This window comes from Cucumis melo, chromosome 9, assembly GCF_025177605.1.
Source record: "Cucumis melo cultivar AY chromosome 9, USDA_Cmelo_AY_1.0, whole genome shotgun sequence".
NCBI classification, from domain to species: domain Eukaryota; kingdom Viridiplantae; phylum Streptophyta; class Magnoliopsida; order Cucurbitales; family Cucurbitaceae; genus Cucumis; species Cucumis melo.
The window spans coordinates 10705726-10716005 of record NC_066865.1 but is presented as its reverse complement, the minus strand read 5'-3'; positions in this window follow the sequence as shown (position 1 = coordinate 10716005).

Genomic DNA, 10280 nt, shown 5'->3' with positions numbered 1-10280 from the left:
TCCCGTCAAATACACCGTCAACAATGCGCGCCTAATATATTTGCAATCGTTTAGATTTGGCTATTGTTTGGTACACGATCATTTAGATATGGCTGTAAATAGTTTGGTATTTTGTTACATGTTTGTAAGCTTCCCATTTAATTAATTATTAATTAAATTAAAACTATAAGTTACGTGAGAGATATTCATTTAAATATGATTTAAATGAAATATTAATTAAATATGATTTAATTAATTATTAATTAAAATAATTAATTAATTAATTTAATATTAATTTAATTGGTTAAGTTAATAGGGAATGTGGGTGGTTTTCCCACGTTTTCCGTTTTTTTCTCCAACTTCCCTCCTCTTGAGACTGAAGAGGAGGGAGATACTAGTACGGTACGAGAGAACATATGAGTTATGTGATTTACGTATTCTGAATTCTCTTAGAAAAAACTCTCAAAACAAAATTTCCCCTTCTCCAATTTTGGTTCCCATAAACTAAATCTCAACCTAGAGAATAGGAAAGTTTCCAAGTGGTGGTGCCTAATTTGGCATTTAGTAGATTCAGAGTCGTCAATGTGGGTATGTATTCCTCTTCTTTGTAATTCACTGTAATTTAATTTTTAGAAGCATGCTTAGCCTTATAATATAAATTAGTTTCGATATAATTTTGCTAATGTATTGGTATTTTTATAATCCCAATCAAATTTAGTTAAGGTCTCTATAATTCTTCCGTTGTGCAAGGGTTCTCATCCCTTCACTATAAGTCCATTAGGTTCTCCTACTAGCTCATATAGAATAAACTTAGAACAATATGATGAAATAATTTGAATTGTTCAAATAGAAAAAAAAATGAAACCGACGAATATATGTGATATAGTTGTCGGTTATCACTTTGAGATATAGCTTAATATTTAAATATGATTTAAATATTAAAAATATGAATGTAGATTCATATTCGGAAGCTCTAAAATGATGAAAATGGTCAAAGTTGAAAAAATTCAAAATGTTGATTTTTGGCTTTGAAAAGTCAAATTTTAACCAACTTTATATTTAAATATGATTAGAGTTTTAGAAAAATGAATGCAGGTTCATGCTTGAGAGTTCATAATTAGTCAAGGTGGATAAAATGGTAAAAAGTCAAAATTTGACTTTGACTTGAATTATTAAATGACCATATTGCCATTGGATTAAAGTTAGTGGGAAAATCCATCTTGTTGGATAATCCCATTATCATTTAGTGGGATAAGTGGCTACATGGGATGTAAACACTTAGGCCACTAAGTTTCACTAATGGTTAGTTAAATGTTAGGTGTTGAGATTTGATGAATTAATTATATACAATTTTGCATGTAATTAGGTTATTTATAGAGAAATTTTCATAAGTATAACTATCCACTAAAATATTTACAATTTGTGTAATAAAGTCCATGAAGTTAGTCATTTTTTAAATATTTCAGGTTTGCCCTTCTGTCTGTCTTCCCCTCTTTGCTGCGATTTTTTCTATTGTCTTTCTTCTTTTTCTTTTTTTTTTCATTGTGATTTCTTTCTATCATCTTTCTTCTTTTCCTCTTCTTTTTTATATCGTTTAGATTTGGGAACCCAAATCTAAATAATTGTACAAAAAATAGCCATATTTAAAGGATCATGTATAAAGAATCTTGAAAAAAATTATTTAAATTGGAGTAGACAAATCTAAACGATCGTGTAAAAAAAATAAACGATCGTGTACAAAAGAATTAAAAAAAATCGTTTAGCCAAATCTAAATGATCGTGTTCCAAAGAATCTTGAAAAAATAAATTATCGTTTGAATAAATCTAAACGATCGTGTACCAAAAAAGTCTTCAAAAAAATTCATTTAGCCAAATATAAACGATCACGTACCAATTTGAAAAAATAATTCATTTAGATTTGACTACCCAAATCTAAATGATCAAATCTAAACGATCGTGTAACCAAATTAAACGATAGAATTGAAAAAAAATATCATTTAGATTTGGTTATCCAATTTAAACGACCAAATCTAATGATCGTGTACAAAATAATAGTCAAATCTAAACGATCGTATACCAAATATATTACGTGCGTTGTTGACAGCGTGGTTGACGGGGTATTTATGGTATATTCGATTATGGGCTTGTGGGCTTTTTCCATTTTTGAAATTGTTCTGTACAATGTAAATATTTTTTGCAGCTTTGTTATATTTTTTAAAAGACCCGTTATTTATAGGTCTGTTTTCAAATGTTTAAAAACTGTTGCAAAAACATTGTAACTTTGACTTACAAATTTATACCAAATTTATTTTTCTCTCAACCCTCAACCCAAAATTTCACCTCCAATTTCCATCTCTCTCTCTCAATTTGTTCACTTATTAGGTCCTAGAACCCGGTTCTAAGTTTGGAGAATAGTTGGTCAATACTAGTGGTGGTTACGAGTTTGTGTTTATGAGGAGATTATGAGGAATTCAGAAGCTACGTGTCACACCGACTTGTCGAATCACCAGCTCTGTACCCGAGAAGTGGCGTGATGTCAACTGAAACCATCCACCTCTAAGACGATTCCAGCTGACCCTTGACTTGAAAACATGAACATTTTACAATGAAAGTCCTTAAATGTTTAAAATAACTGAAAATGCTTTAAAACCGTAGTGGAATCCATTTGGAAAAGCCTTTTATAAATATCAAGTAAAACGTATAAAACATGGAATAAACTTTTAAATAAATACAAATATATTTTTAACAAATCTATTCCTTTCATGATTCAAAACTAAATTGGCCTGGTAGTAGTATTTCAGCACGTGGAGACTTACAATCTTTTCTGGAAAGAGGAAAAACATTTTGCAAGGGTGTGTTAAATAGCCTAGTGAGTGATGGTTTTATAAAACATACTTTAAAATAAATAACTTTAGTCTTCTACATAAATCAGTCATAAAGCATATCATAAGGTAAATTCTTGAAAACATCTTTATATTAAACTCTTTTTGACTTTCAAATACTCAAGAAAATTTGGTCAAGATAGCAGAGCACCTTTAATCTTACTATTCTGTCAAACCTTGATCAAGATAGCAGAGCACCGTTGGTCTTACTATCCTGCCATATCTCAATTAAGATAGCAGAGCACCTTCGGTCTTATAATCCTACCAAATCTCGGTAGTTGCTGGTTAAGTGGTCAACAAAGCCTCATACCCTAGACTATGCACATTAACCATCAAGAACTCAGTGTATAGAATACCATGGTTTTCTTACCTAAAAACATTTTCATCAAACACATGCTTTTCAAACATCTTTCTAAAACAATAAACAATCTTATTTCAAAAGCTCAAGTTCGCTTATAAATCAATACTTGCAAATCTAATCAATAAATACATGCTTTATTAAAACCTTTCAAATTAAGCATACTCAAGTACTTTTCATAAACATGCTTGCAAATCAAGATATCATAATCAGTATACCTCAGTAATCATTCAAAGCATATTTTAAGATATCATGTTGTCACTCACAGTACTGAATGAATCCTTCGTTGAGAAATTCCTTTTACAGCCTTCTTGGTCTGAAAAATCCATATTTAATCCTCAATTAATCCCTTGATCATGAAAATATCCAAAACTTTCCTTAAAATTCCAAAACAATATCAAAACAGCCCAAACATTCAAAAAATGGCTCATCGTGGCTCACTAACATAGTGGATGGGACTGGTCGCGCGCGTATAGCCCGAGGCCTTATATACTAACCTCATAGTGAGAGGCACACAATGCACGCTAACCTTACAATGAGGGGCAATGTGCGCACATGGCCGCACACTAGTGCCTATTGTGTGCCTTTACGCGTTATGCTGAGCGCCCAACTTGCCTGCTAACCTCTTTTCGCACGATCATGCGTGCAACTTGAGCGCATGTCTTGCTGCTTGGTTGTGTCATGGCCTTACCAAGTACTTTACAACATGTCAACTAACCTCTATGACCAAAACGCCACGTCCATCTCTCCCACACATATATATCACTCGGCTACTACCCAGAACATTGCTTTTCGTCCATAAAGATGACTTGACTTTAAATGCTAATAGCTTTAAATCCATAACTCTTTTAGAAAAACTTCCTTCTACAAAGTTACTCTAAAAATATCTTTACTTTCTTACTTCAAAATTTTGGAACCAGATTCTAATGAACGTGCTCTGTAGCTCTCTTGAACTACACCTTGCTTAGATTATCTTCTAAAATATTATCTTCTAAAATGACATTCTCGCCTTTTCTTGGTCAAAATGCCTATCTTCTCACCTCCAATTTTCACACCAGCCCTCTTCTGTAAACTAGACTCAATTATTGAACTTTTGAAAGTGGTTTGAGAGAAAGTGCTTGAGTGAGTTGTGAGAAATCCTTATGTGAAGTTGCATATTATAGGAAGCCTTGCATGAAAATTGTTTGACACCTAAACCTTGCTTAATCCACCCTTAATTTTTCTTAAGACACCTCCTACCTCCATTCTAGCTCTACCTTGGCTGAAAAAAATGCATGTAACATGCTTAAGATACCTGGATTAGTCTTAAACTGATTGCCCTTAACTAGCCACGTAGCTTGCCAAAATGCCTGGTTAACCTCTAAAGCCTTCTCGCTTGACATGCTTCTTGCCCAACACCCATGTTGTCCAACCTTCTCGCCTAGCCTCTCAAAATAACCTCTAAGGATAGCTGTTGAGGCAATTATTGACCTATTTATTTGTACACTATTCTCAATCCATGGTATACATATATTCATTATTTAGATATTTTGTGCATAATATGAAAGAAGACTCCGATATAAACTCAACGCAATGAAATCCACCTAAAACAAAGTTCGAACAAAGAAGAACGAGCAATTTAAAGTTTATGGACAAATTGGTAAATATTCAAAAAGTCGTGACATGCGTCAGTCATCCACATGCGCGAGCCACCCTCAAGTCACGAGTTCGAACCTTATAAATGGTTATTTCAAATATTTTCTATATATACCCATTTTCCTCCAAGTTCATCATAAATCCATTATCAATTCACTATTTTCTCTAAAATAAACCCCAAAACTCTTTCAAACTCCAGAAATTGCACCTCCATTCTGCCTTTTTTGTTCTCTCAATTAATTTCCAGAATTATTTTTTGATGAAGGACTAATCACCAAGAGGTAAGTGGGCTTATGACTTTTCAATTCTTGGAGAATTCTCCACTTATTTTTTTTTCTTATTAATTAGATATGATCAAATCTTTGAATTTCTTATAGTTTTTGTTGAATCCCTAATTTTCTTGTATAAAAAAATAATTCCTTCTTTCAATTACAAACATTCTTGTCAATTTAATTCTTGATATTGTTCTTGATTCACCATTTTATATGCAAGATACTTTGGGTATAAAAAACTAATGCAAGATTAATTTGATTATCTTTGTCTACACAAGAACTCAATATAATTCTTGATTGCAACATGTCAAATCTTGAAATTGATTAATGCTAGATGAATCTCCCTTGTTTTCGGCAATTTTTGAATTTGATTGCATCAATTTTATTGTGCACAATTAAATCCAATTAATTCGTTGATTGCAAATTGTTTCCAAAAAAAGTGTGAAAGATACTTTGATCTTCTTTATAGAGCAAGATTAGCCTTTAGTTGTTATTGTAAGAATATACACTAAATGCTTGAGGTGATTGTCTCTTTTCTTGAAATCTTGACCAAAGTTCTTACAAGATCAAGCAAGTTGATCTTGCAAGAATCTTGATCAAGAACCCCTTTTAATTGAGCAAAAATCACTTCATAATCCTCTTAATTCAATGATAAGAATTGATTACTGCCCTTTGCCCATTTCCTCATTTTTTTCATAAGAGTTCAATTTTTGCTTTTCTTTTTTTTTTTTTTTTTTTTTTTTTGTGAATTGAGTTTATATCCTCAATCACTCTTAAGTCTTTGTTGTACTTGATTTTCCCACACTCTTCGGTAAGTGCAACCTACCTTTAGCAATAAATTTCATTTCTAAACATATTTGTGCTTGATTGTAATGCTCTTGCCTATACATACTTTGATACGTATTGATTTTCACTTGACAACAACCTTTCTCACCTAGTGGCACTCAAAAAGAGGTTCTCTTCTCACCTAAAAGACAAACAATAAGCCTTTAGCCGCCTAGCCATACTCAAAACGCATACTAACCTCTTTAGAGGTTATTTTCCTCCCCTTAGCCACCCGATGCATCATTAAACTAACCTCCAAACGTCTTGCCATGCCTTAAACACCCAACTCATCTTTCAAAACGCCTAGGACCCTCATTTAGAGGTTATTTCCATCCTTTTGGTCGCCTATTCAATACCAACATAACCTTTAAACGCCTTGCTCTTAAGTCTCAACACTTGGCCAAATTTTTCCTCTTTTTCAATAACCATGACACTCTTTTTATGACACTTTTTATCGTTAACTTCCTTTAACACTTAAACTTCCAATCACTTCAAAGAACTTAAGTTTTCCATTGGTCTTAAGAAATTTTAGGATTTCACACTCCAAAGGTATGTTTTCTTTTAACCCTAATTTTGTTTATTTAGGGTGATTATAGCATGTTAATTTCTAAATAGTTTATATGTAATTAGGGTAAAATTGATCTACAATTTCGCTGCACATGTTTACGTGTTCCATCGATGTATGTATGTATGTATGTATATTTGAAATGTGGTAATTTAGTATTTTAAAGAAAAAATAATTGGTTGTTTAAAAAATAAGAAAAAGAAAATATTTTGGTCGAGCCTATTAATTTATTCCATTCATATACAGACTTTAGGATGCAATAAGTAATTTTAAGACCAGATAAACATAAAGAAAATTGAAATAATTACAAATAGAGCAATTGGATTCAAAATATTAGCATATATAACAACATTTTAAATAAATTGCAAATATATCAAAGTTTATGTGTGAGACTCGTGCCTCAAAAGAAGGGGCAAAAGTCAGTCTTGATCGATCGAGAGGAAAAACAGAATTCTTTTTATATAAAGATATCAAGCAGTCATGTGGAATCCCTTGCTAGATTGAAGATAGACGTGTGATCTTGGGGCTTGTTTGGTCGAGATGGGGGATAAAAAGCTTAGGAAGTTGAGAACTCGAGTGATCTCAATGCTTGCCAATATTTGAAGAAAATAGAGAAATATAAGGAGTTCTCATGCAATCTCGAGGCCATATTCGATCGAGATTGGAAGCTCAGAATGAAAATTAAAGAGCAATCAAACCATTTTGGGGTTGTGTTTGGCCGAGACTAGAGGCAAAGTAAGGTTTATTTGAGATCTCGAAGAGAACTCAAACCTATTTTAACTGAGAATCCAGGTGTCATGTTATGTAAATACTTACAATTTAGAGAAGTAGAAGCTGGTGAGTTACTAAGAGGTCAAGGAATGACTAATCTATTTTGGAATTAGTATAAATAAGAGAAAAAAGGAATAGGTGTTGTTATGAGATTTTGTCAAGAAATTACTTAAGGGTTGTGCTTTTAAAGAGCTAACCAGAGAGAGGAAGGATTGGGCAAGACATTCTGAGCAAAAGGAAAACCTAGTGTTGTAAGTGATTTTTATAAAGGAAAGAAATATTTTGAAAGCTTTTTGTATGAGTCTTATGTTGTACAATTACATTATTGAATTGTTATTGATGATTAATGTTGTTTATTTGAAAAGAAAGTTTTTGAAATAATGTTTCTTGATTGATGATTGTGATGCTTATACCTAAGTAAACCATTAGCCTTATTCATATCAATAAGCTAACTATTGGTGTGCACATAATGAGTAAAACCGTTGAGTGAACGACCTAAGCAATAGGAAATGAACTAGAAAAATTCCCAAGAGATGCTAGTGAGATGAATCTGGGATCTATGTGAGGGAATTGTTCATGTTCTTGGTGGAAAGGAATAAGTAAAGGCTAATATATGATTTATATGTGTTATGAAATAAGGTGTTGGAAGCATGTTTAAGAAAATGAAAGTGAATTTATGTGATTGAATTGTATTCCCCAAAAGGATTTCTAAAAGCATCACTCATTAAGTATTTGACTTATGGTTTAATTTTTTCTTCCCCAGGCTATCAGAGATTGAAGCTAAGTAAAGAAGGGTAAGGCGAGCAAGCTAGGCGTTTAGCTGAAGAAGTGACACTAGGTGTTGATAGCCTAAAGTTTATATTTTAAGCTTTGTTGCAAAGAAAGCATGAGCTTTGTATTGTATTTAGAACACTTGTTGCTAAGTAAATAAAGAAAAGTTGTTTGTTATGATTCCGATGTGTTGTGTTTATCAAAGTTGTGTTGTGGTTGGTTGTTGAAGTATTTTCGCTTACTAGGTGTTCGACGAGCTATCTCACGGGAGATGCACGTTTGAGTGTCTAGACGACACGTCTTCACTAGGTCAGAGAAAGTGACTTTTGAGGTGGGACATGACATTATGAATGATAGAAATGTATACATGTTGAAAATACTGATCTATTTGATAGATGATAAGAGTCTATTGACAATAAAATTTATCACTGATAGATTTTGCTATATCTGTAATGTTTTAAAAAATGTTACTATACACATAATTATGCTAAAATTGCTACCTATTATAATTACTGTTCACATGAGATTTCTGAAGAAATTTGATTCGTGGAGTTGAATTTGTGTTGATGTTGTATTCATGTTGATTTGATACGATGTGGTTCGATCTCTAGAATTTGATCATCTAATTCTCTCTCGGCTCGATGCTTACGCTTGATTTGAGGAAGCGGAGCACGTGATGTTTTTGAAGTTGGAGTCTTGGAAGAAAGCTTGTATCTTCAAAGGAGCTTCAGTCTTCGTCTTCAAGGATGGTCGACTTCAGGAGTTGGGAGTCTTCTAGCTTTTGGGAGAATTCTCTCTAGACATTCTAGAGTAAAAAAATTTCTCTCTCTATTTATAGAGTTCCCTAGTGGGTTTTTATGGACTTAGGTTTGGTCTTGTTCATGGACTATACACATGGGCTCAATCACATGATTTGGATCATATTTAATTTTGGACTAAATTAAGTTCATTTTTAGGCTTAATTGAATTTTAGCCCAAGTAAATAATATTTAATTGAACCAAAATAATTAATTTGATCCAATTGTCATGATAAAGACATGTGACATCATTAGAATTGTCCAATTTGTCTTTAAATTTAATTTGGGACACATGTCAATTTTTAGTTAATCCTAAATATAATTATTTTAGTAAATGACCTGTCAATTTGTAATTGGTTCCAAAATTTCTTATTCAACAATTACCAGAACCAATTACCTAAACAATTCTTGAAATTTCAAAATGATGTTAGTTAAAATGTAAATAATACTTGTACTTAATTGAATTAATAGTTATTAAAATTAAAATCTTGTATGTTATAAGATTATGATAATAAAGATTTAAAAATAATTGAAATTTTCACTAAAAAAAATTTTGGCCTATGATGTCGATTGGAAAAACTGAACATGAGGTTGAATGTCGGTTTTACGAAGGGATCTTTCCCATTGAAGATATGTTTTTTAAATAAAAAAATGAGTTTTTTCAAAAATAAAAAAAAACGTGAAAATATTTATATCATATTGAACAATTTTAAAAATTGAAAAGCCCATAGGCCCACAATGTGAAATAAAAAAAAATATCCCGCAATTAATCAATCACACATGCATGACAAATGGTTTTGTACACAGTTTAAATAATATCTTAGCAAGTCTAAACGATCTCGTAGAAAGTCTAAACGATCTTGTATCTTGTACCTAGTAAACAATCTTATAATTAGTCTAGACGACTTGTAGCAACTTTAAACGATCTCATAGCAAGTCTAAACGATCTTGTACCTTCGTGCCTAGTAAACGATCTTATACTTGGTCTAAACGACTCGTAGCAAGTTTGAACAATCTCGTAGCAAGTCTGAACGATCTTGTAACAAGTCTGAACGATCTTGTTCCTTTGTACTAAGTCTAAATAATCTTGTACCTAGCCTAAACGATCTTGTACCCATGTACCCAGTCTAAACGATCTTGTATCAAATTTAAGCGATCTTGTATACAATCTAAAAGATCTTGTACAAAATCTAAATAATCTATCAATGATAGATGTAACGACCCAACTTTCCGGACTAAGCTAAGGTCACTACTCAGTACTAAGACTCGACCACAAAACACACAAACTCATAAAGGACCGGTTACGATTCATTAAAAACGTTTTATAATATTACAAAAGTAGTTTCGGGCCCTATTTTAAATCACAGTCACGAGAGTTTCAAAATACAGTACTCAAATCATCAAACATAACTCACAAAACCAAAT